Source organism: Ambystoma mexicanum, chromosome 14 (assembly GCF_040938575.1).
Source record: "Ambystoma mexicanum isolate Mex_15411 chromosome 14, UKY_AmexF1_1, whole genome shotgun sequence".
Taxonomy (NCBI): Eukaryota; Metazoa; Chordata; class Amphibia; order Caudata; family Ambystomatidae; genus Ambystoma; species Ambystoma mexicanum.
Genome location: NC_090940.1, coordinates 92,753,353 through 92,776,482, shown reverse-complemented (window position 1 = coordinate 92,776,482; position 23,130 = coordinate 92,753,353). Strand labels below are relative to the sequence as shown.

At 48.0% G+C, this 23,130-nt stretch overlaps 1 protein-coding gene across 2 annotated transcripts in view; it reads left to right on the top strand.

Annotated features, from left to right (window-relative positions):
* GALNT16 (polypeptide N-acetylgalactosaminyltransferase 16) overlaps positions 1-23,130 on the top strand; it is a 608,740-nt gene that overhangs the window by 473,210 nt on the left and 112,400 nt on the right. The window lies entirely within an intron of this gene.

Genomic DNA, 23,130 nt, shown 5'->3' with positions numbered 1-23,130 from the left:
GAAGTTCAGGTAGCACCTCAGATATCCATACATGGATAAGTGTATTATCTAAAAATAGATATCCAGACAGCCCACCCAGCCCCTGCCCCAAGCCCACAAAGGTCCCAGCCCACAGAACAGTGCACAATGCACTACTCCATTATCAAAATGCCTTTTCAATTCCAAATTAACATCCAAAACTGTTAGTCGATATTGTAACCAGGCACCCATCATAGACCCTTCCACAAGAAAATCTTTCCCTATGGACGAGGCATTGGTCATCATAACATGGCCCCCGCTTACTTAGGTTCCGGAGTCTGTCCGTGAAGATCTTGGCTCCTTAGATTCCTACCCTCCAATACAATGGTCAAAGCTTTTGACAAATGAGAAGGGGTCTTGAGTTTTAAATTCTGATTGATCCTGGTTGTATGTTTGCCCTGTCTTTATTGAATCATGATTTTGGGTGTACGTGCGTCCCTATGCCTAGCTGCCATTTGGGCACCTTATAAATATATTAAATAAATAAATAGAGGTGAATGTGTGTCGTGCTCACAGGGAAGGGGCAGCATTCTCTGCATGTTCCATTTATTCTGAATGAGGGGCCGAGAACGGAGCCCATCAAGTGAAGACAAGTCGGACTGGCCTATAATCAATTGGTGAAGGCAGGCTCGGACTGGCCTATAATCAATTGGTGAAGGCAGGCTCGGACTGGCCTATAATCAATTGGTGAAGGCAGGCTCGGACTGGCCTGTATGGCAATTGGGCAATGCCCGAAGTGCAGGTCCAACATGCTATTGTGGGTCAGTTGGTGCAGGCAGGCTCGGACTGGCCTGTATGGCAATAGGGCAAGGCAGGTTCGGACTGGCCTGTATGGCAATAGGGCAATGCCGAAGTGCCGGTCCAACATGCTATTGTGGGTCAGTTGGTGCAGGCAGGCTCGGACTGGCCTGTATGGCAATAGGGCAATGCCCGAAGTGCAGGTCCAACATGCTATTGTGGGTCAGTTGGTGAAGGCAGGCTCGACTGGCCAATAGGGCATTGCCTGAAGTGCAGGTCCAACGTGCCAGTTGTTTTGGTCAAAGTGGGCCAGTTTGATAAGTTACTTCACGTGCAGCTGGTAGTTCTGACACCTGTAACTGATCAACTATCCTTTAAAGTACGCAGTCGCTCAACACAGTTTACCAAGTAACCCCGCCCATCCACACCCTTGTGTACTGCTCAGTCTGCCACAAAAAGTATGAATGGCCGTTTGCGACTGTGGGGCATTTTTTTTGTTAGTATTCGAGGCAATTTTATGCCCGGTATGACCCCAGGTGAAGGCCTGGTCCTGTGACGAGAGAAAGGCTGAGAGAGGACTCTTCCTGGTGAACCCTCTGTGAATGGCGCACAACTCTGGGGTAAACCCTTATAAAAACGCTTCTCTTCCCTTCCCGTCACATGCATTATTGGACTATTGCAGCTAAGACAGAACAGGGCATTCTAAAATGATTCCCCCTCTGAAAACTTGCCCCCTCACATTTTCCCGACCCCTCACCCCTTCCCTCCTTTGTTGCCCCCTTGTTCTTTGTTTAATACCTTGATTGGCGTGGGTCTGCCAGGACCAGGGACTACATTTGTAGAAAACCTACTCAGGCAGCACCCCCACTCGGTTTCAATTTTCGTTTTTTAAGAATATTATTTTATTGGTGTTATATAATGTGCTACATTGTAGAAGGCCACTTGAGCGTTATCACTTTACTAAATAGTGCAGTGACGATTGTAAGGGTGTCGAAGAAGGAAGCGGACACAAAGGTAGCATATTGATTGCTGTAAACCTTTATTTGAGGGAAAAAAGAACCTCACTAACCCTTTCTGTAAGAGGGGGTTTCCCTGCCTCAAACTAATACTATAGGATCTGTCAGAATGTCAGTCAAAGTCAAACTCCACCATCCTGCGTTACAACCTACTTCTATCCCTTACACTACAACTAAAGAATGACCTAATCCAACCGAAAGCTCCTTCTCCAGGAGAATGACTCCCTTCTCCTGTTATACGGGGGGTGTTCCGACAATGTCCTCTTGAAAACAGGTGGCAGGGGAAGGACTCCCTTCCCGTGGTGTGTAGCTCCAACACTGTGTAGACTCAACTTTCTGGACCAGGAGAGTCTCCCTTCTCCTGGTACTGGTCTGTAATCTTTAATATAGTTCACAAGGGCCAGGATGAATGAATCACTTCCCCTGGTGTATCTTCATTGTACTTGAAAGTATTCAGTTTCCCCACCAGAAGAATGACTCCCTTCTAGTGTTTGAGAGTTCTTTTTCAATTTAGGGTTTCTCTAGGCGCTCTCTCACTATATCAGCAAAGTCACAACTCCTTCTCTGGGTCCCATTGGACTTAGCTCTGCCACTGCGACAAGGAAGATTTTCTCGGATGCCTGGTCCAGTATTGTTTGGTTCCCAGACCCTTCTCTTGTGGTCAGTGGACTTGTCTGTACCACTGTTATGAGGAAGATTTCCTTGGATGCTTGGTTTTCTTCTGTTGCGATCCCAGGCCCAGAGGCATAACCAGGATTGTATAGAAAGTGGGCCTGAAGCTAATGTAATTGGGCCCACCCCAGTGACATTAACATCTGTAAATGCCCACACAACGCTGCTCAGCTGGCATTTACAGATTTTGGGTGGGCCATGCCCTATCTGGCGTTCTGTTGTCTACACCTCTCCCCAGACCCTTCTCTAGTGGTCAGTGGGCTTCTTTCTGCCACTGATACGAGGATATACTCCTGGGATGCTCCCTTCACTCTTTTTTGGTTTCCTGACCCTTGATTGCCATCTGATAGGCTTTATGCTTGCTCCGGTATGAAGCTGTGACCTCTCTACTCCCCCCACATCCCTACTGGCCCACCCATGCTTTCCATTACCTTCTGGGACATGCTTGCACAGTGCCAGTCTCTCCAGGGACTAGGGTCGGTCTCCCTCCCGCTTCCTGCAGCCGCCTGCTTTGTTACTGCTTCTGCTGTCTTTCGGCGTATTGTGGCTCCTGTCAGTATCAGCACCGTTGGAGGACCGCAAGGTCCACCTCCTCCTGAAGATCGTGCCACTGCCTCACCTGTTTCAGCTGGCTCGTTCCTGCTGATGCAGGACCCATCACGGACACCCTAAGCCTCTTGCTGGTGTCTTCTGTAGACCCCTTTCCTGAGGTTGAGTGCAGACTTTGAATCTCCAGGGTTGTCTGATGAGCAAGGAAGATGCCAAATCCTTCTTCTGTTTCCACTTTATAGAGCTTACTCCGCCCCAGCGTAACGTCAACCCGTGTTGTCAATGGCTCCTTGGTGCTCCTCATGCCTTCTGTGAGCCACCTTGTCTCAGTACTAGCACAGTCAGTAATCCTCAGGTTTTCTGCGTTCTTCTTCGTCCTGGTATTTTCGGTCTTGGCTGTACCCCAGGTACTACAGAAATAGATTGGTCTAATCTCAATATAGTGGCTTGAAATGGAAGGGGGGATTAGGAATGTGGGGGGGGGTAACATTGCTCAACGCGTAGCACCCTGAGTGGTTGTCCTTATCTCCAGAGGGGGGAGTCCCTCCCCATGAGGTCCTCCTGCATTAAACCACCCCTAGTGGTAGAAGTGATGACACCTGGTGAATCGTCACACAATACATTAATGAATGTATACTTAATTTGTTAGAAAAGTGTAACATCAGTTTGCTGTTGAGCAACTCATTATTTTGTAATGCACCCATCACTCTGGCGTCACTCCATTGACAATGAACGTTTCACTATCAGTTCACCATTGTTAAAAAAGGAATGGCCGTTAGTTGTCTCTAATACTATGGGTTGAGCCTCCCCACCAGCCCCCACTCTCTTTGTATTATGCAGAGCTCTGTGTCCCATGAAATTGGGGTCACCTGCACATTGGCGTAGTGGGGGGTCGATCATTCGCAGCGCAGCAGTTTTCTAAAGGCAGACATGCCCCTCCCCCCCCACTGTGCCATTTTTAGGATTAAAACCTTTATATATTTCTGAGGCTTGTGGAATCTGCTTAGATCACATGCTGTGCATAGGCCGACATCTAGTGGAAGCTGCGGAGTATTACAGTTTGTTTTTCGAAACTCGAAAATGGGCTTTGACACAGGGCGTGCCAGTAATACTATCCCTAGTGTGACGTCCACTGTACCCAAGATCCCTTACGCGTCTAGGATCCTCAGATTGTTTTTTTCCGCCATACTGGTCGGAAGCATCTTGCGGAGTCCCCTGGCCTTAGCCCTACTTTTGCTAAAATTTAAAATTATTAATCTATTGACATCCTTCCCCACCCCAACGTCGAACTTCGACACTCGACGCCGGCTGGAGAAGAAATCGACCGTCGGCTGCTGCACAACGGATTTGGGCCTCGGAAGGCCGCTGGCCTCGGCCCAGGCCTGGTAGGCCGCTAGCCTCAGCCCTGCAAGTAGGGAGAGTGGGGGGTGGTACATACTCTACACTCTTGGTATATAGGTACACCTTATACATTTCCTACACTTAACAGCCCGCTGCCTCAAGGTGCGTATGGAGGGTACCCCTTTTCAATTCTGCCCCAAGTGCAACCGCAAATACCCTTGGGTCGACAGGCACGCAACGTGCAATCTCTGCTTGCCGAGGGACCACCCAGAAGCGAACTGCAGAGCGTGTAGTAGGTTTAAACCTAAGACACTTAAGGACCGTTTGACGAAGCGTTGGGCCCACCACGCCAGGCAGGCGGCCATGGCAGCGGAGGGCGCCTTCAGCGATGGCAGTGACGCCGTACTTTCGGACGGCGAGGGCATTACGGCATCGAAAGACAGCCGAGCGCAGGTCCCCGACCTCGGAAGGTCGTCCGGCAGGGCGGCTATGGGGAAGACCCCCGGCGACGCAAGCGCTTCACATACTACACACACTAAACACACTAAGTCCAACCGAGACTCGACGACGTCGAGTTCTCGGAAAGAGGCACAGACAGAACGGTCCGATTCGATGTCCTCTGGGCGCTCTCGATCAAGATCGCCGCATGACTCCAGGCAATCATCCACTCTTGCCAAGAGTGCCTCGCTCCCTAGGCTAACAGAAGTTCGATCGTCGGAAGACGAAGACGACTTCCACCCCCAGGCCGCGCTCGAGGAGGCAGAGCCCGCATTTAAAGCCAGCGAGGCCCCACGCTCGAAGGACAGGGACACCTCTCCCGATCCTCGACGCCAGTCGTCAAAAAACTCCGAAGCCACTAAGGGACAGGGAAAACATTTTTCTACGCACGGGGAGGGGGGGAAAACAGCAGAACAAACTACCTGTACATTCTTCCACACCTGTGAAACACTCCACCCCCCCCTAAACAGACAGGCAAGCCCAGGTCTGCTGATAGGTCCACAACCAGCAAAGCTACTCAAGATAAATCCCATAGACTTGCTGAGAGAGTCATTCCCAGTTCCAGAAAATGGTCCAGTGAAGACATAGATAGGGTCATGTCAAGAATGTATTCTTTGGCTGATTTTTATGATAAAAATCCAGAACATTTCCTCTCGTATGATCCACAAGGGGCCACACCCTCAGGCTCTACTGATCCTATCCCCCCGAGTAAGAAGGCCCGGTTTGAAACCCCGATGAGGTCTGAACCCTTTGAGGTACAACCTTACGCAACACCATACTCACGGTATCAAGAAGAGGCTTCCCTTTGTGGAGACCAAGAATTTGGTATGATAGAAGAGCAAACCGGGACGGGCTACTATGGGGATGATGAGGAACAGGAAGAAGAAGAGGATAACCCGGAAACATACAGAGTAGATTCCCCGGTAGAGGACGAAGCCCCGGTTTCCGACTCCCCGGTCGATAATCAGCCCCTCCTAAATGAGGTTCTCGCTCGTGCAGCAGAACAGTTCCACATTGACAACCACAGTGTACAGGAGGAAAGGGACTTCGCAGAAGAGTTAGTTGGAGAAAGGAGGCCGGTTGCCCAGACCAACCCTATCCTTAAATCCATTCAGCGGAGAATAGATCCGTCCCTGGTGAACCCAAACCTCACCAGAGCAGTCAATTCCAGGGTTGAAAAACTTTTCAGGGCAGCTCAGTCTGACCCTCTCTATATAAGAGGGCATCTGAAGCCAGACTCCCTAGTTGTTACCAACACTCGTAAGAGGGCTGGAACACCCTTGTCTTCGTCAGAAGCTCCTCCCGAAAAGGAGAGCAAAAAACTATACGGTTTCAGCAGAAAGGTAGCCTCAACGTCCGCCTATCAAGCAAGGATTGCTAACTCCACCACCCTGTTGGCCAGCTACAACTGCCATCAGTGGGAAGAAGTCGCGGCTCTCACAGCCTCTGCTCCTGAACCGTTAAAGGGCCAATTAGCTCAGATTTCCGCAGAGGGTAGAGCCGTGTCTGGTTGCATTGAATGCAACCTTCGACGCCGCGGATAACGCAGGCAGATTGATAGCAGAAGGTACTGTTATCAAGAGACATGCGTGGTTACGGCAGTCTGGTTTTAAGGCAGAAACTCGGGCATCATTGTTAGACAAACCGGTGGAAGCCGATCTTTTGTTTGGTAAGGCGGTCGAGGATGCACTGAAAAATGCCAAGGACGAATACGAGACACTCAAATCCCTTGGCCAGTTAACCAATAAACCCCCTAACCAGAGAGGGAATAGTAATTTTCGTCGCCCACGCGGCCAAAATTCCCAGAGAGGATCTAACTATTCCCAGGGGCAGGGTACACAGTGGAACAACAACCAACAGTCTACCCAGGGTTACGGCAGAGGTAATAGGCGAGGTCATGGTAAAGGCAGCCCCAGCAAGGGAGGCGGTACGCCTCCACCAAAGTAGTGACGCTCAGTTCAGGGTCCCTTCTCACGCAACCCCAGTAGGGGGATGCATTTCAAACTTCACCCAGGCTTGGGAAGGGATCACATCAGACAGATGGGTGCTGTCAACAGTATCCACGGGATATTGTATAGAGCTACTGCAGCGTCCCCGGAACCATCCTCCACGACAAAGAGTACACTCCTTAGAACATCAGAAGATTCTCCTCGAGGAGATCGCCATTCTTCTACAAAAGGACGCGATAGAACTCGTCCCGGGACACCAGGTAAACAAGGGTATTTATTCAACTTACTTCCTTGTGCCAAAGAAAGACTTGACAATGCGCCCAGTATTGGACTTAAGGCCTGCCAACAAGTATGTCAAGCCCCAAAAATTTCGTATGACCACGCTACAAGAGGTAATCCCCCTCCTAAAAAAAAGGGGGATCACATGGCAACCTTGGATATGAAAGATGCTTATTTTCATATTTCCATGTTCCCAGCGCACAGAAAGTACTTGCGCTTCAAGGTGGACAGTCGCCACTACCAATTCAAGGTACTGCCCTTCGGGATAGCTTCAGCACCAAGGGTATTCACCAAGGTACTGGCGGTGGCGGCTGCACACCTACGCAGGGAGGCAATCCCAGTGTACCCTTATCTGGACGACTGGCTCATAACGGGGGAAACCCCAGGAATTTGCAGGACAAACATTCAAAGGACTATCGACCTCCTCCACGAATTAGGCTTCTCAATCAACGAGAAGAAGTCAAGCCTGGTGCAAAGCACCTCAAAACAATTCCTAGGAGCAATCTTAGATACCCAGGAGGGGTTGACCTTTCCTTCAGAAGAAAGAATTCAGAATATACTTCTGCAAATTCCGCATTATCAGTCCGGTCAACAAATAACGGTACGCAAAGCAATGCGTTTACTGGGCATGATGGCGTCATGCATTTACCTGGTCCCCCACGCGCGCCTGCGCATGCGTCCCATGCAGGAATGGTTGGCAAAACAGTGGTCTCAGGCAAGTGGTCAGTGGGACGATCTAGTGGTCGTTTCGCCAACAGTGGTACAAAGCCTTCACTGGTGGACAAGAGAGAATCTCGCAAAGGGGAAACACTTTTACGATCCCGAAGTACAGGCAGTAGTCACTACAGATGCATGTCTGATGGGGTGGGGAGCTCACCATCTCCACCACACAGCTCAGGGTCTCTGGTCTCACTCAGTGGCCAAGAACCACATCAACCTGCTAGAGCTTCTGACAGTATTCAGAGCGCTTCAGGCGTTCGAGCCCCATCTACTAAACCTGTCACTGCAAATCCGGATGGACAGCACTACAGCCATGTTTACCTGAACAAGCAAGGAGGGACTTGCTCACCAAATCTGTCCAAGCTTGCCCAGAAAATCTGGATATGTGCACTCAGACGGAACATCTTCCTGTCATCACAGCATGTTCCAGGGGAGCTCAATTCCCTAGCGGATGCTCTGAGCAGAGACTCCCTCCCAGAGGAACACAAATGGGTTCTTCACAGAGAGGTCGTAGAAGATCTCTTCTCTCAGTGGGGTTTCCCCACTATAGACGTATTCACCACAAGCGAAAACAAACAATGCCCAGGATTTGCATCCAGTTTCCCCCAACCAGACTCCCAGGGGAACGCCCTGTGGATGAACTGGTCAGGGATGTTTGCGTATGCTTTTTCACCAACTCCTCTCATCAGGAAAGTGGTGAACAAGATGAACAGGGAATCGATGACGCTCGTCCTAGTTGCTCCCATGTGGGCAAGACAACTGTGGTTCCCACACCTACGCAGGATGGCGGTGTGCGAGCCCATCAAACTTCCAGCCTGGTACAGCCTACTGTCCCAGCACCAAGGTCAAACAGTGCACCAGCAACCCAACTCAATGAACCTGGCAGCATGGGTCCTGAGGTCATAGAGTTTGGACACCTCAAATAGCCACAGAGGTGTATGGACATCCTAAAGGAATCTAGGAAGCCAAACACAAGGCACTGTTACTTTGACAAGTGGAAGAGGTTTGTTATCTGGTGCCAAAGTAGACAAATCAACCCAGTTGATTGCCCTCCTTCCACTATTGTTACATACATGCTCCACCTGCTAGATGCAGGATTGGTTTTGAACTCACTGAAAGTACACCTGGCAGCTCTCTCGGCTTACACCACTTCCCATAGCAAGGTGTTGTGGTGGAAAGTACCAGTAGTTAAAGCCTTCATGGAAGGGGTAAAGAGACTTCACCCTCCTATTTCAAACCCACCGCCAGGGTGGGACCTTAATGTGGTGCTAGCCAAGCTCATGGGCCCCCCTTTCGAACCCATGCATAAAAGCAGTCTCAAACACCTGACTTATAAAACGGCCTTCTTTGTAGCTATTACTTCTATAAGAAGGGTCAGTGAAATTCAGGCTCTGTCAGTGCAGGATCCCTTCTTTACTATCCATAAAGACAAACTGGTTTTACGCACACACCTAAATTTATATCAAAATTCCATGTAAACCAGTCCATCGAGCTTCCGGCTTTCTGCCAGAACCCGCAAGGCTCGGCTGAGGTGAAACTACACACCCTAGATGTGCGTAGTGCGGTCCTCTACTATGTAAATAAAACAAGACCGCCAAGGAAAACAGATCAACTGTTTGTCTCCGTAGCTACAGGCAGAGAGGGGGATCGCGTCTCTAAAGGTGCCATCTCGAAGTGGATTATTTACTGTATCCAGCTGTGTTACTCACTCTCTGAAAAGACTCTGCCTTTTACGCCAAGGGCCCACTCTACTAGAGGCATTGGGGCCACTCTGGCTTTCATTGCAAATGTTCCCCTCAACACCATTTGCAAAGCAGCTACTTGGAGCTCTATTCACACTTTTACTCGGCATTACTGCATTGATGCCCATTCCAAGGCAGATACACAAGTGGGACAAGCGGTTCTAAGACATTTATTTGCTCATGACCCTTCTCACATCCCACCTCCTTCTTCTGGTACTGCTCGCTAATCTATGCACAGCATGTGATCTAAGCAGATTCCACAAGCCTCAGAAGGGATATATTACTCACCGTAATCGTATTTCTGATGCTTGTATCTGCTTAGATTCACATGCAACCCACCCTTCCTCCCCTCTGAGAGAAGGCGCATGGATGCTTGTAGTCTTACCTTTCTGTCTATCTGCTTGGATTATCTGTACTCGCGCTACTCCTCATGCTACCTCATGTCAGAAAAAATACAATCTGAGGATCCTAGACGCGTGAGGGATCTTGGGTACAGTGGACGTCACACTAGGGATAGTATTACTGGCACGCCCTGTGTCGACGCCCATTTTCGAGTTTCGAAAAACAAACTATAATACTCCGCAGCTTCCACTAGATGTCGGCCTATGCACAGCATGTGAATCTAAGCAGATACAAGCATCAGAAATACGATTAGGGTGAGTAATGTATCCCATATGAATGTTGTACAAATGTTCCCAATACATTGACTGGCGTGTTAATACTGGTATTTAACTTTTCTTCAGAAAACCAAAAAATATGTTAGTTCAAGCCTTTATATTTCCAATACAACAGAAAAAAACAATGCAAGTTAAGTACTTTAATTCACGCTGTGTGCTGGGATACTGAATTTATTACAAACCAAGTTGCTGCCTGCATGCTTGGTTAAGAAGCTTCATTACACCAGATGCTGCTTCATCGCAGTAATTAGCCCATCACCTTTCAAATGGATTTATTTGTGCTGTTTAAATCACATTAATGTGGCAAGAATCTAGATATAGATCAGCTAAACGGCTGCAAAAAACCCATTACGTTTTTGAGCACTTCTTTCAGGCAGAAAATAGTGTTTACATCTCATAAATGTGACAAGAATGTAATCAAATGTGCTACTTGATCATGGTACTGGAGTATATATATTCTTAATTCTGCTCACCCCCTCCTTCTGACCTTATTTTCCCTTCTATTCTCCTCTTCCCCAACCGCTGGCAACCGAGGAATCATTTTTGACTCTTTCGCTTTTTCTCCGCTTGTATCTCTAATATGGCTCGCCTCTGTCCTCCTCTTCTGTATATTTGCTGTGCTCCTGCCTTTCTCTCCTTTCATGCTAGTAAACTCTTGTACCTTTCCTCAACTTGATTAGTGCTTGGCTAGTGGACCTCCCCTCTTCTCACCCTGCTCCGCTCCAATCGCTGGATAACTCAGCTATCCGTCTTATGCTTCATTTACCATCGCACTCCTCTTTTGCTCTATTGCTTCCTCTTCTCTCATTTGGCTCTCGCCTTCTTTTTCAGTTCCTAGTCCCAAAGCTCTCGCTCATACGTCTCTCATTTTACTCTTGCCTTTTTCACTTCCTCATCCTTTTGCTGTTGCTCGTACTTCTCTCATTTGACGCTCGCCTTCCTTTTCACTACCGCTTCCCTTTTCACTCGTTCATACTTCTCTAATTTGACTCTCGCCTTGCTTTTCACTACCTCTTCCCTTTTCACTCGTTCGTACTTCTCTCATTTAACTCTTGCCTTTTTCACTTGCTCTTCCCTTTGCTGTCACTCGTACTTCTCTCATTTGATTCTCGCCTTTTTCACGTTCTCTCCCCTTTGGTGTCACTCGTACTTCTCTCATTTGACACTTGCCTTTTTCACGTTCTCTCCCCTTTGGTGTCACTCGTACTTCTCTCATTTGACACTTGCCTTTTTCACTTCCTCTTCCCTTTGCTGTCACTCGTACTTCTTTCATTTGACTCTTGCCTTTTTCACTTCCTCTTCCCTTTGCTGTCGCTCGTACTTCTCTCATTTGACTCTTGCCTTTTTCACTCGCTCTTCCCTTTGCTGTCACTCGTACTTCTCTCATTTGATTCTCGCCTTTTTCACGTTCTCTCCCCTTTGGTGTCACTCGTACTTCTCTCATTTGACTCTCGCCTTTTTCACTCGCTCTTCCCTTTGCTGTCACTCGTACTTCTCTCATTTGACTCTTGCCTTTTTCACTTCCTCTTCCCTTTGCTGTTGCTCGTACTTCTCTCATTTGACTATTGCCTTTTTCAATCGCTCTTCCCTTTGCTGTCGCTCGTACTTCTCTCATTTGACACTTGCCTTTTTCCCTTCCTCTTCCCTTTGCTGTCGCTCGTACTTCTTTCATTTGACTCTTGCCTTTTTCACTTCCTCTTCCCTTTGCTGTCACTCGTACTTCTCTCATTTGATTCTCGCCTTTTTCACGTTCTCTCCCCTTTGGTGTCACTCGTACTTCTCTCATTTGACTCTCGCCTTTTTCACTCGCTCTTCCCTTTGCTGTCACTCGTACTTCTCTCATTTGACTCTTGCCTTTTTCACTTCCTCTTCCCTTTGCTGTCGCTCGTACTTCTTTCATTTGACTCTTGCCTTTTTCACTTCCTCTTCCCTTTGCTGTCGCTCGTACTTCTGTTATTTGACTCTCGCCTTGCTTTTCACTACCTCTTCCCTTTTCACTCGTTCGTACTTCTCTCATTTGACTCTTGCCTTTTTCACTCGCTCTTCCCTTTGCTGTCACTCGTACTTCTCTCATTTGATTCTCGCCTTTTTCAAGTTCTCTCCCCTTTGGTGTCACTCGTACTTCTTTCATTTGACTCTTGCCTTTTTCACTTCCTCTTCCCTTTGCTGTCACTCGTACTTCTCTCATTTGATTCTCGCCTTTTTCACGTTCTCTCCCCTTTGGTGTCACTCGTACTTCTCTCATTTGACTCTCGCCTTTTTCACTCGCTCTTCCCTTTGCTGTCACTCGTACTTCTCTCATTTGACTCTTGCCTTTTTCACTTCCTCTTCCCTTTGCTGTCGCTCGTACTTCTTTCATTTGACTCTTGCCTTTTTCACTTCCTCTTCCCTTTGCTGTCGCTCGTACTTCTGTTATTTGACTCTCGCCTTGCTTTTCACTACCTCTTCACTCGTTCGTACTTCTCTCATTTGACTCTTGCCTTTTTCACTCGCTCTTCCCTTTGCTGTCACTCGTACTTCTCTCATTTGATTCTCGCCTTTTTCACTCGCTCTTCCCTTTGCTGTCACTCGTACTTCTGTTATTTGACTCTTGCCTTTTTCACTTCCTCTTCCCTTTGCTGTCACTCGTACTTCTCTCATTTGATTCTCGCCTTTTTCACGTTCTCTCCCCTTTGGTGTCACTCGTACTTCTCTCATTTGACTCTCGCCTTTTTCACTCGCTCTTCCCTTTGCTGTCACTCGTACTTCTCTCATTTGACTCTTGCCTTTTTCACTTCCTCTTCCCTTTGCTGTCGCTCGTACTTCTTTCATTTGACTCTTGCCTTTTTCACTTCCTCTTCCCTTTGCTGTCGCTCGTACTTCTGTTATTTGACTCTCGCCTTGCTTTTCACTACCTCTTCACTCGTTCGTACTTCTCTCATTTGACTCTTGCCTTTTTCACTCGCTCTTCCCTTTGCTGTCACTCGTACTTCTCTCATTTGATTCTCGCCTTTTTCAAGTTCTCTCCCCTTTGGTGTCACTCGTACTTCTCTCATTTGACTCTTGCCTTTTTCACTCGCTCTTCCCTTTGCTGTCACTCGTACTTCTGTTATTTGACTCTTGCCTTTTTCACTTCCTCTTCCCTTTGCTGTTGCTCGTACTTCTCTCATTTGACTATTGCCTTTTTCAATCGCTCTTCCCTTTGCTGTCGCTTGTACTTCTCTCATTTGACTCTTGCCTTTTTCACTTCCTCTTCCCTTTGCTGTCGCTCGTACTTCTTTCATTTGACTCTTGCCTTTTTCACTTCCTCTTCCCTTTGCTGTCGCTCGTACTTCTGTTATTTGACTCTCGTCTTCCTGTTCACTACCTCTCTGTTGTTTATAAATCTATTCATTGCCTTGCTGCAGCCCATCCCTCTTTCTTATTACTTTATGCTCTCCCTTTTCTCCCTTCTCTCTCGATCATTGCATCTCCTTTCATTTCCCAAGCCACTGGTGCTTTTTCTCATTTTCCCGACACGCCGCGAAACACTGGGACGCTCTTCCTATGTCTGCTCCCTCTTCTACTACTTGGCCTGTCATGTGCATACGTCTGAATACCCGCCTGTTGTCACATGATTGTTTCTTTCTTTTTGCCGCCTCACTTATTCCATTTTACTATCAAATTAATTGTATTTTTTTTTTAATTAATGATCGATCGTACAGCGCTTTGGCGAAAACGCCTTCTAAATTCCAATAAACCCATATACAAGCACCGTGCACCTGGCCTACCGTCTAACTTGAGGAGAACCATCTCCGGGTCTGGAAGCACCGCAAGACCTTCCGCTTTGCTTCTGTTTTCGCTTCCCTCTCTCCTGCTGATCTGTTCTTTCTCGGCACTGTGTGCATAGCCACGCTCTGTCTTCCGGGCCCAGGTACCTGCTCACCCTGCCACCCTCACGCACTGCCTCCAGGCCACCCATATCTGTACCCATACAGTCCGTGCCCCCCTTTTTTTTTTCTTCCTGCAGTTATCAGACATATCCAGACTGCTGCCTTAAACCCAGCACTTGCCACTTGCTGGCTGCACTACCACCGTTTGTTGCCTTTCTTATTATTTTTTTTAAATTATTTATCTGTTTTTCCTTTGCTCTGCACTTTCCATTCCCCCCCTTCCTTGCACTTCTCCCCTTTCCCTCTCCCATGCACTTGCCCGTTCTCCATGTCACTGGGCCTAGTAAGGTCGCTATTTTTGTTCTCCCTTGTACCCCTCCCTTGCCTTGTCGCGCTCTGAAACACTTGTGCACGAGCGCGATAGAAATAAAATATCAATATCAAGCACACAAATGCCAGGAAAAAAAAGTGCCACTCCCATAGATTTATAAAATACCAATTGTGTTTTCCCATATGAGTGGTTATCGCCACCTCTTTGAGCCAAACCGAAAAAGTGACTTTTATATAGCGCTTTCTGCCAAAGTATAGCTGCTTTGCAGCACTTTAACTGTAAATTAGTTGTTTCGCTCAGTTTTTGCCTCATCAATGAATACACTCAGTCACGATTCCCCCTAAGTGCCAAGGATTACCTCCCCAGTGCCAAGGACGGGAACTTAAGGGGTTAATGAAGGAGAAAATGTTAAAAGGCTTTGAATGGTGAAATACTGAAATCGCTAAAAAAAAAGGCCTTGGCACTGAGGGGGAGGGGGACCCATGGCAGTGAAGCCAGTGATCGAAGTGAGCGGGAACGCTGTGGCACTATTATTTTTTCCTGTTTGCCATTCCTCTACTTTTTGCGACCATATTCCCCATTCTATGCAGAGCATTTTTCCGTACATGTCCCTGTGCAATGTGTAAAGTTGTCATAGGTGCCTTAGTTACTAGTAACAGAGTACTGCAATGCCTCGGCCGCAACACCTTGTCGCATGTCGCACCATGCTCCCGCCTACCCTCTCCCCTGCCGCCACTACTTTTTTCGGTGCACTTCTACCACGGTTTAGACTTGAATCCTGCAGGTTGCGAACGTTAATTCACGAGTCGCATGAGCAGTGCTGTGTTCATTGGTCTGCTTTCCGCCACTCTCCCCGGCCACAGGTAAAGTCCCCCAACTTGAGGCACCTTGAGCTCCTTAAGAAACCCCTAAATGAATAAAGTACCATAGAAAGTCATCACGATAGCAGCCCGTGCATTGGCCCACTGGTAAATGCCATGCCCGGCGAGTGGCGCTGCTGGCACCACATGGCACATGCAGCGCTTTGAACCTGGGCGGTCATCTTCCATTTCAGGCGCTGTGCCAAGGCATGAGTGTTCTGGCCAGGCGCCGGGCCCTTAAATCCGGGCTCCATCAGCCGCGAGGCCTCATTACACCGGCGACAGGCTCGTAAAAAGAAATGGCCTCTGAAAATCTTTATTCCTGGGAAGAGGTGCGGAGGCGGGGGCGCGTGTCAATGAGGTGTGAAACGTGCCTGGCAGCAGGCCAGCTTCTGGCACGGGGCGGCGCTGAATGCCCTGCGCTGCCGAGGGCAGCTCTCCAGGGATGTGAAGAACACCCTGTGCCAGGCTAGGGATGGATATGGGTACCAGCCTGGGCCTCCTGGGGTGGTAGACGTGTGGGTCAGATCGCTTCTGGCAAAGCGCACCAGTGCGAGGCATGGCTGACTCGGCCCTGAATTCTAATGGGGAAGGGGTGTAGGGGAGGGGGGCTGGGGGTAGAGGTGGCTGCCCTGCAGAGCAAGCTTTCTTTTTCCCCAAAAGGATAACTGGTGCCCTTCTGATCACCCACCTGGGTGGAGGGGATGGGGCAAGGGGCGAGGGGGCAACCTGCAATTCGGCATTTGGACATCATATCAGTGCTGAACAACCAACAATGAAATAACATGTGTACCCAGTGCTTCATGCTGGTTTCACCCTGCCTCGACGCGCTGTAAGAATGTATGTGTTGGATACCCCTAGTTTGATAGTGGTGTTATAATGTAATTCCCCCTCCTTCCAATCTAAATATTGCCAGTGGTCCCTGGGTAGGTATATTGTTTCTCTTCCCTTTCCTGGTTGTTTAGTTTCTGGGGCAATGGCGTGGTTGGTTCCCAGCTGAGTTAATTGCTGCGTACACCCCATGGGCGAGCAATATCCTGACTTAGGCAGTGGTGTTGTATTATCATTCCCACTCCTTCCTATCTCTTTACTATCAGTGGTCCATTGCTGCCTGCGATTACGGATTCGGTCAAGATGTTAATGCTAGGTCACACTTTGCCTTCCTTTCCGATTGATCTGTGGGTGTTCTTTGGTATGATTCTAGGTGGTCTATCTTCAATAGATAGGGGGATATATTGTAACAGTATATCCTTACTTTTATTAAGGCGGAGGCTTAGGGAATACGGCATGGGATTCTTTCTCAGTCGAGTTTGGTTGTGTATGCCCCTATGAGCATTCTTTCTAGCTATGGCGTGATGAGCCAGAATTTGAGGAGTTTCCTGAATTGTAGGTGATCTCTTGTATGTTCTTAGGTAGTTTATTCCAGGCTTTTCGTGCGAGGTGAGAGAAGGATGATCCTCTGAGCTTTCTTTTGATGTATGACTTGGGTTCCAAACGTATGTCGCTACCGGATCTGAGTGGCCTTGTAGTGTGATTGTACGTTTATTTTTCTTCTAAGGAACTATGCACCTTGGTCATGGATTGCTCTGTGCGTCGTTACATTGATTTGAACTTGACCCGCTGTTTGATGGGTAGCCAGTGTAGCGTTTTCAACGCTGGTGTGATATGTTCTCTTCGAGGTAGTCTAAGGAACAGTCTGGCCGCTGCATTTTGTATGCATTGGAGTTTATTTAGAAGTCTTTCACGCATGTCTGGATATAAGCTATTGGCGTAGTCTAATCTTGACATGATGAGGGCGATGACGGTAGTTTTGTTGGTGAATGAGAGGAATGGTAGGATCCTTTTAGCCGCTCACAAGAGAAAGAATCATTTCTTGATTAGGGCGTTAACTTGTGGCTCTAGAGTGAGTTAATTGTCCATTAGGACTCCGAGGTTTTTTACAATCGGTGATGGGGCTGGGGTTTCACCAAGGCTGTTGGCCATGGGATGTAGAGTTTGTCTTCTCCGTTTTTTGTGATGATCATTATTTCTGTTTTGCGTGGGTTGAGTTTGAGGTAGTTTAAGTCCATCCAGTTGTATATTTCACGAAGGCAGTTCTCTAGTGTTGTTTTCTTCTTGTGAGACTATGTGTGTGTCGTCAGCGTAGTTGTAACAGGTGAGGCCATGTTTTTTGATGATTTTGATTAGTTGGGACAGGTCGATGTTGAATAGTAGAGGTGAATAGGAATATCCTTGTGGGTCTCCGCATGACGATTCTTTTGGGCTTGATATGAAAGGTTTCATCCAAATGGTTTCAGTTCCGTTTGTTAGGAAGGATTTGATCTATATTAAGGCGTTGTTGGTGAATCCTAATTCTTTCAAGTCTCATGATGAGGATGTTGTTCACTGTGTTGAATGCTGCAGAGAGGTCTAGAAGTATCAGAGCAGTGCTGTTGTTCGAGTCTGCATTTGCCTTTAGATCATCCCAGATTGAGAGAAGTGCTGTTTCTGTTCCCCTCATCGGTCTGAAGCCTACATGTGTCTGGTTTAATAGGAGGTGTTCTCCTATGAAATCTTGTGTTTTTCTATATATGTGCGTTTCCTGGAGTTTCGCTGCGTAGGGGATGTTGGAGATGGGTCTGTAATTGGAGAGGTCCTCTACATTTCCTGGTGTATCCTTGAGGAGTGGTTTGATGTATGCTGTTTTGAAGGATTGTGCCACTCTCCTTATTGCAAGCGATTGGTTGAGGACATTCCTGTTATACTCCATTGGTGTTCTTGTGATAGGATTGATTTGTAGATGTCAGGGGGGCAGGGATCCGTGAGGGAACCGGATTTGTTGCTTTGATTTACCAGTTAAAGCTCTCCACAAACTTGCTTTTTTTGACATTGCCAACTGAAGATTCCTCACGCAAGAAACGCGTGCAGCCAAGCTCGCGCAGAGATGACTTGATGTAATTTAGCCCCTGACATTCAAGGCCATTACATCTCTCACCAAGGTTCTAGTTCGTGACAGGTGAGAGTTTCCCCATAGGCATAGCCCATAGGTTAATGGTTGCATTAGTATATGGTCTTCTATATGGACAAGGTTGAGTTCTTCATGTAGTAAGTACCCCAAGAAACCTTGAGGCATGCCCATGATTTTCCTCAGGAATTGATTTTCACTAACCTGGGCTGCCTTCGCCAGGTGATAACCCCACACAGCTGTGCCATAAATGAGTACAAACTATGTGCTCTAATGCCAGCCCCCCCCCCAATCTTGACCCATATCTCAGAATTGAACCATTAATTTGCAATGCCTTTCAGGGCACCTCACTCGTCTCAAGAATGTGTCCTCACATTAGACAAATAAAATTGACACCCCAGAAGGGAATAATACTAAGAGATACATTGCAAGAGTCAGCAGACTTTATAAAAATAAGGTTAGCTATCAAAGAACTCTGCTGCCCGAGAGCACTCTGCTGGATATCACATGGGCAGTACCTTATAAAACGAAATGTAATCACTATTTAAGTCATCACATACAGTCGAATACTACAATACGGATTGGGTGAAGTATAAGGTGCAGCCTGCTCTATAGGGGATGCCAGGCTGTAATTGGCTGCTGTCTCCCAGTCGTTGGGCTGGCACGTGGGTCTGCTGGGCTCACCTTCGTGATGAAGGTCAGGACAGAGAGGCGAGACAAAACAAACTATCTAAGCTAAACAATACATACTGATACTGAATGAGTAATTGCGAACATAAAAAATCACGACGTTGAGGTTCTTCAAAGACCATAGACTAATTTACTGGCATTCCAACCACTGCAATCATAGGGGGTGGCCTAGAGCTGAGTCCCCTCCCAGGTGTGACCTCGAAGGGTTTTGATCTACCTGATGGCTCATGATGTATGCGGGCATATGTTAGTATTGGGGGCCAGTATATTACAAATCGGGATTAGTCTCACATTGGTGGTCCGGGAATGGTCAGTAAACTGGGATCAAAAGGCACACATCTGCCTGCATGAAAAGGAGAGAGAAAGGCTATGGGGCCTGTGGACTGTGGCCTGGCACCGTGGGGGTCAATGGGACATGGGCAGGTTTGTGGTGATTAATGGGGCACTCAGACCCGGGCCTGTTCTGGTCTCACGATCAGCAGAGAGAACAGTCACTTGGAGGAATACATACAAATTTCAACAATAAATGGTTGGACTTCCGTGAGAACAAGGCTCGTGCAGAGCTGGCAGAGGCAATGGGCTGTTTGTGCGTGGCGCTGGGAATTGGGAGAGCTGGCTTTGCAGAGGGGATGGTTCTTGGGCCTAGTGAAAAGATGGTGGATGTGATGATACAAAATGGCGTCTATGGCATGGGCCGGAACGTTCATTATCATGCAATTTTCTATGTTATTTATAAGACACTAAGGCTGTAGGGGTGGGTGTCTCCCCCACCTTGGCCACTGCATCACCTGAATACTGAGAAGGGGTGCTACGGGGGTGGGATAGGACCATCTCCTTCCCAACACCTTCCTTGTTGGTTCCTTGATGTGTGGGGACCATCTCAGGTCACGGGAGATTGGAACGCCTAAATAGCGAAAGGTAGCGACCCAGTCCAATTTCTAACCTTCCATAGACATTGCATTTCCCCAGGGTTTGCTACTACCCACACACATGACCTTTGATTTCCCCATGTTTATTTTCAAGCCTTTCTGCCCCATATCATTATGAAACCCATTGACCAATGTTTGCAGAGCCTGCTTTGTTCTGGCTATCAGGACTGCGTCATCGGCATACAAAAGTACACACGTCTTTTGCCCGGTCGAGTCAAGCAGTGCATTTGGCAGTGAGTTTATATAGAGATTAAAGAGTAGAGGGGCTATTACAAAGCCCTGCCTCACTCCTCAGGTGGTTTGGAGTGCCTGTGTTGGTTTACCTTGGATCCACCCTTGCTCTTGCCGATAAGTTTGAATGCATTTCAGCGAAGACTTGCAGAATCTTCTCTGGCATACCTAGTGCACAAAGTACTTTCCAGAGCTTGCCATGGTTAATGATATGATATGATATGATTGGTTATTTATAACGTGCTTAAGAGCCAGAGGTTTCTAAGCACGGACCCAGGGATCGAAGCTGTGCTGCTCCATGTCGTCTTGTTTCCAAGGTGAGCATGTTGCCCCTGAACTATCCTCCCGAGACAAATGCAATCAGAAACAGTTGAAAGGTCCATGAAACCCAGATACGTTGTTCCTTTATAACCACGACATCCTTACCCATGACCAAGTTCATTATTTGTTTGACTGTGACGATGCCCTCACGAATGCCATACTGGTACTCTGATAGGATTCATTTCCTGTGACCAATACATGATCCTTCTATGCAGCACCCGTCCAAACCATTTTGCTGAGGTGTCAATTGGGGAAATTGGATGGTAGCATGCTGTAATACATCTGTCACCCATCCCGTCTTAAAGCTTGGTACTATGATCGCTTCCCTCCAAGAGTCCGGTATGCCCTTCAGATGTAGTATTGCATTAAAGCTCCAAGTAACTACTGGCACGCATACCACCATCTCATCTTTAAAAAAGTTGATCGGGATTGAGTCCGGTCCTGCTGATTTGCGTTGGCCATCCCTGCGAGAGCTTTAGCGACTTACTCGTCGACACCACCAGACTGGAACCAGTAGTGTGGAATGTATTACAAGCAACAGGGTGTCGGTCAGTGTTGTCTAAAATATTCTCGCCCCTCTCATCACGCGACTTATCATATAATGTCGAGAAATGTTTGATGCATTGGACCTCCTCCACCAAGTCTACGTGAGCGTTCGGGGGTTTGTCATTAGAACGTAATCCATCAGGGATGGTTCTCCAGTACTCCCTTAGGTTGCCTGGCATTGCAGCTCTCTCTAGTTTTAACCAGGCTTGCCACACCAGTTCCTGTTTCCTATTTTTTAGGGTCTTCTTATAGAGTACCCTACTTTGGCTATTTCCTCTCGATCTCTACTTTGGTGCCCGAGTGCAAATAACATGGTTTGTTTTGCCCCCCTACATGTTGCATTGACCCCTTGTGCACACTCCCTGGGTCCGTTTTTGATACTGTCAGGATTTTCCTAAATGCCTGACTGATGGTTGGTATTACATCACCCCAGGCCAGCCATTTCACCTGGTCAGTGACTCCAGTGTGTAGACATTTCTCCAGATTATCTATGATTGCATGCATAACCCTAGTAACCAGCAGGACTCGACGTTCCCCCAGTGCAGTGTTTTAAATGCGCCCATTTCAACCTCATTATTCCCCCGTAAGGGCTGGTCATCCCCGTACCATACCATCAACACAAGGAGGTCGTGATTGTTTTCAACCTGATAGGTCACCTTGAGGTACTCAATTGATTAACCTCAGAAGGATGAGTGGCTGAGTCGGCGATGCTGGGATTCAAACCATGACTGCAGGGGGAGCCTCGATTTCTGGAGTGAGCACTCTTCCAGCCAGGGCCAGCTGAAGATGTCAGGGCTGGTGGATGCCCATGTTAAAAGGTTTGTGCCCCCCCTCCTGCCTTACAGCTGGTGGAAAAAGTGTGAGGCTTACATTAGAATGAAGCCAAAATAATGCATCAAGGTAGTTAAACTGTGGGATTAGAGGGATGTGGGCCTATGGGCAACACACTGTGGGATTGGAGGGATGTGGATTTATGGAGAACAAGCTGTGGAAATAGAGGGATGTGGGCCTATAGGGGAACACTTTGTAGGATTGGAGGGATTGGGCCTATGGGGAACAAGCTGTGGGATTAGAGGGACGTTTGCCTATGGGGAACACGTTGTTGGATTGGAGGGATGTGGGCCTATTGGGGAACACGCTGTGGAATTAGAGGCTCACATCCCTATGGGAATAAACTGTGGGATTCGAGGGATGTGGGTTTATAGGGGAACATATTGTGGGATTGGAGCGATGTGGGCCAATGGGAAACAAGACGTGGATGGGCCTATTGGGAACACGCTGTGGGATTAGAGGGATTGTTGGTCCATGGGGAACAAGCTGGGGGATTTCGAGGGATGTGGGCCTGTGTGGAACAAACTGTGGGATTAGAAGGATGTGGGCCTATAGGGGGACACGTTGTGGGATTAGAGGGACGTGGGCCTATTGGCAACCAACTGTGCGATTAGAGGGATGTGAGTTTAAGGGGAACAAGCTGTGGGATTAGAGGGATGTGGGCCTGATGGCAACCAACTGTGCGATTAGAGGGATGTGAGTTTAAGGGGAACAAGCTGTGGGATTAGAGGGATGTGGGCCTATGGGGAACAGACTGTGGGATTAGAGGGATCTCGGCCTATGGGGAACATGTTGTGGGATTGGAGGGACGTGGGCATATGTGCAACAAACTGGGATTGGAGGGATGTGAGCCTATGGGGAACACGCTGTGAGATTAGAGGGATGTGGGCCTATGGGGAACAAGCTGTGGGATTGGAGGGATGTGGGCCTATGGGGAACAAACTCTGGGATTAGAGGGATGTGGGCCTATGGGGAACACACTGTGGGATTAGAGGGGTGTGGGAAGGAACAAACTGGGATTAGAGGGATGTGGGCCTATGGGGAACATGTTGTGGGATTGGAGGGATGTGGGCCTATGGGGAACAAACTGTGAGATTAGAGGGATGTGAGCCTATGGGAACAAGCTGTGGTATTAGAGGGATGTGGGCCTATGGGGAACAAACTGGGATTAGAGGGATGTGGGCCTACAGGGAACACGTTGTGGGATTAGAGGGGTGTGGGCCTATGGGGAGCAAACTGTGGGATTAGAGGGATGTGGGCCTATGGTTAACAAACTGTGGGACTAGAGGGATTTGGGCACATGTGAGGATGAGACATAAACGATGTACTTTTGTGTGAATGTCACGGTGCCCCAATGCCTCAGGCTTTCAGCACCTTACAAATAAATAAATACAGAA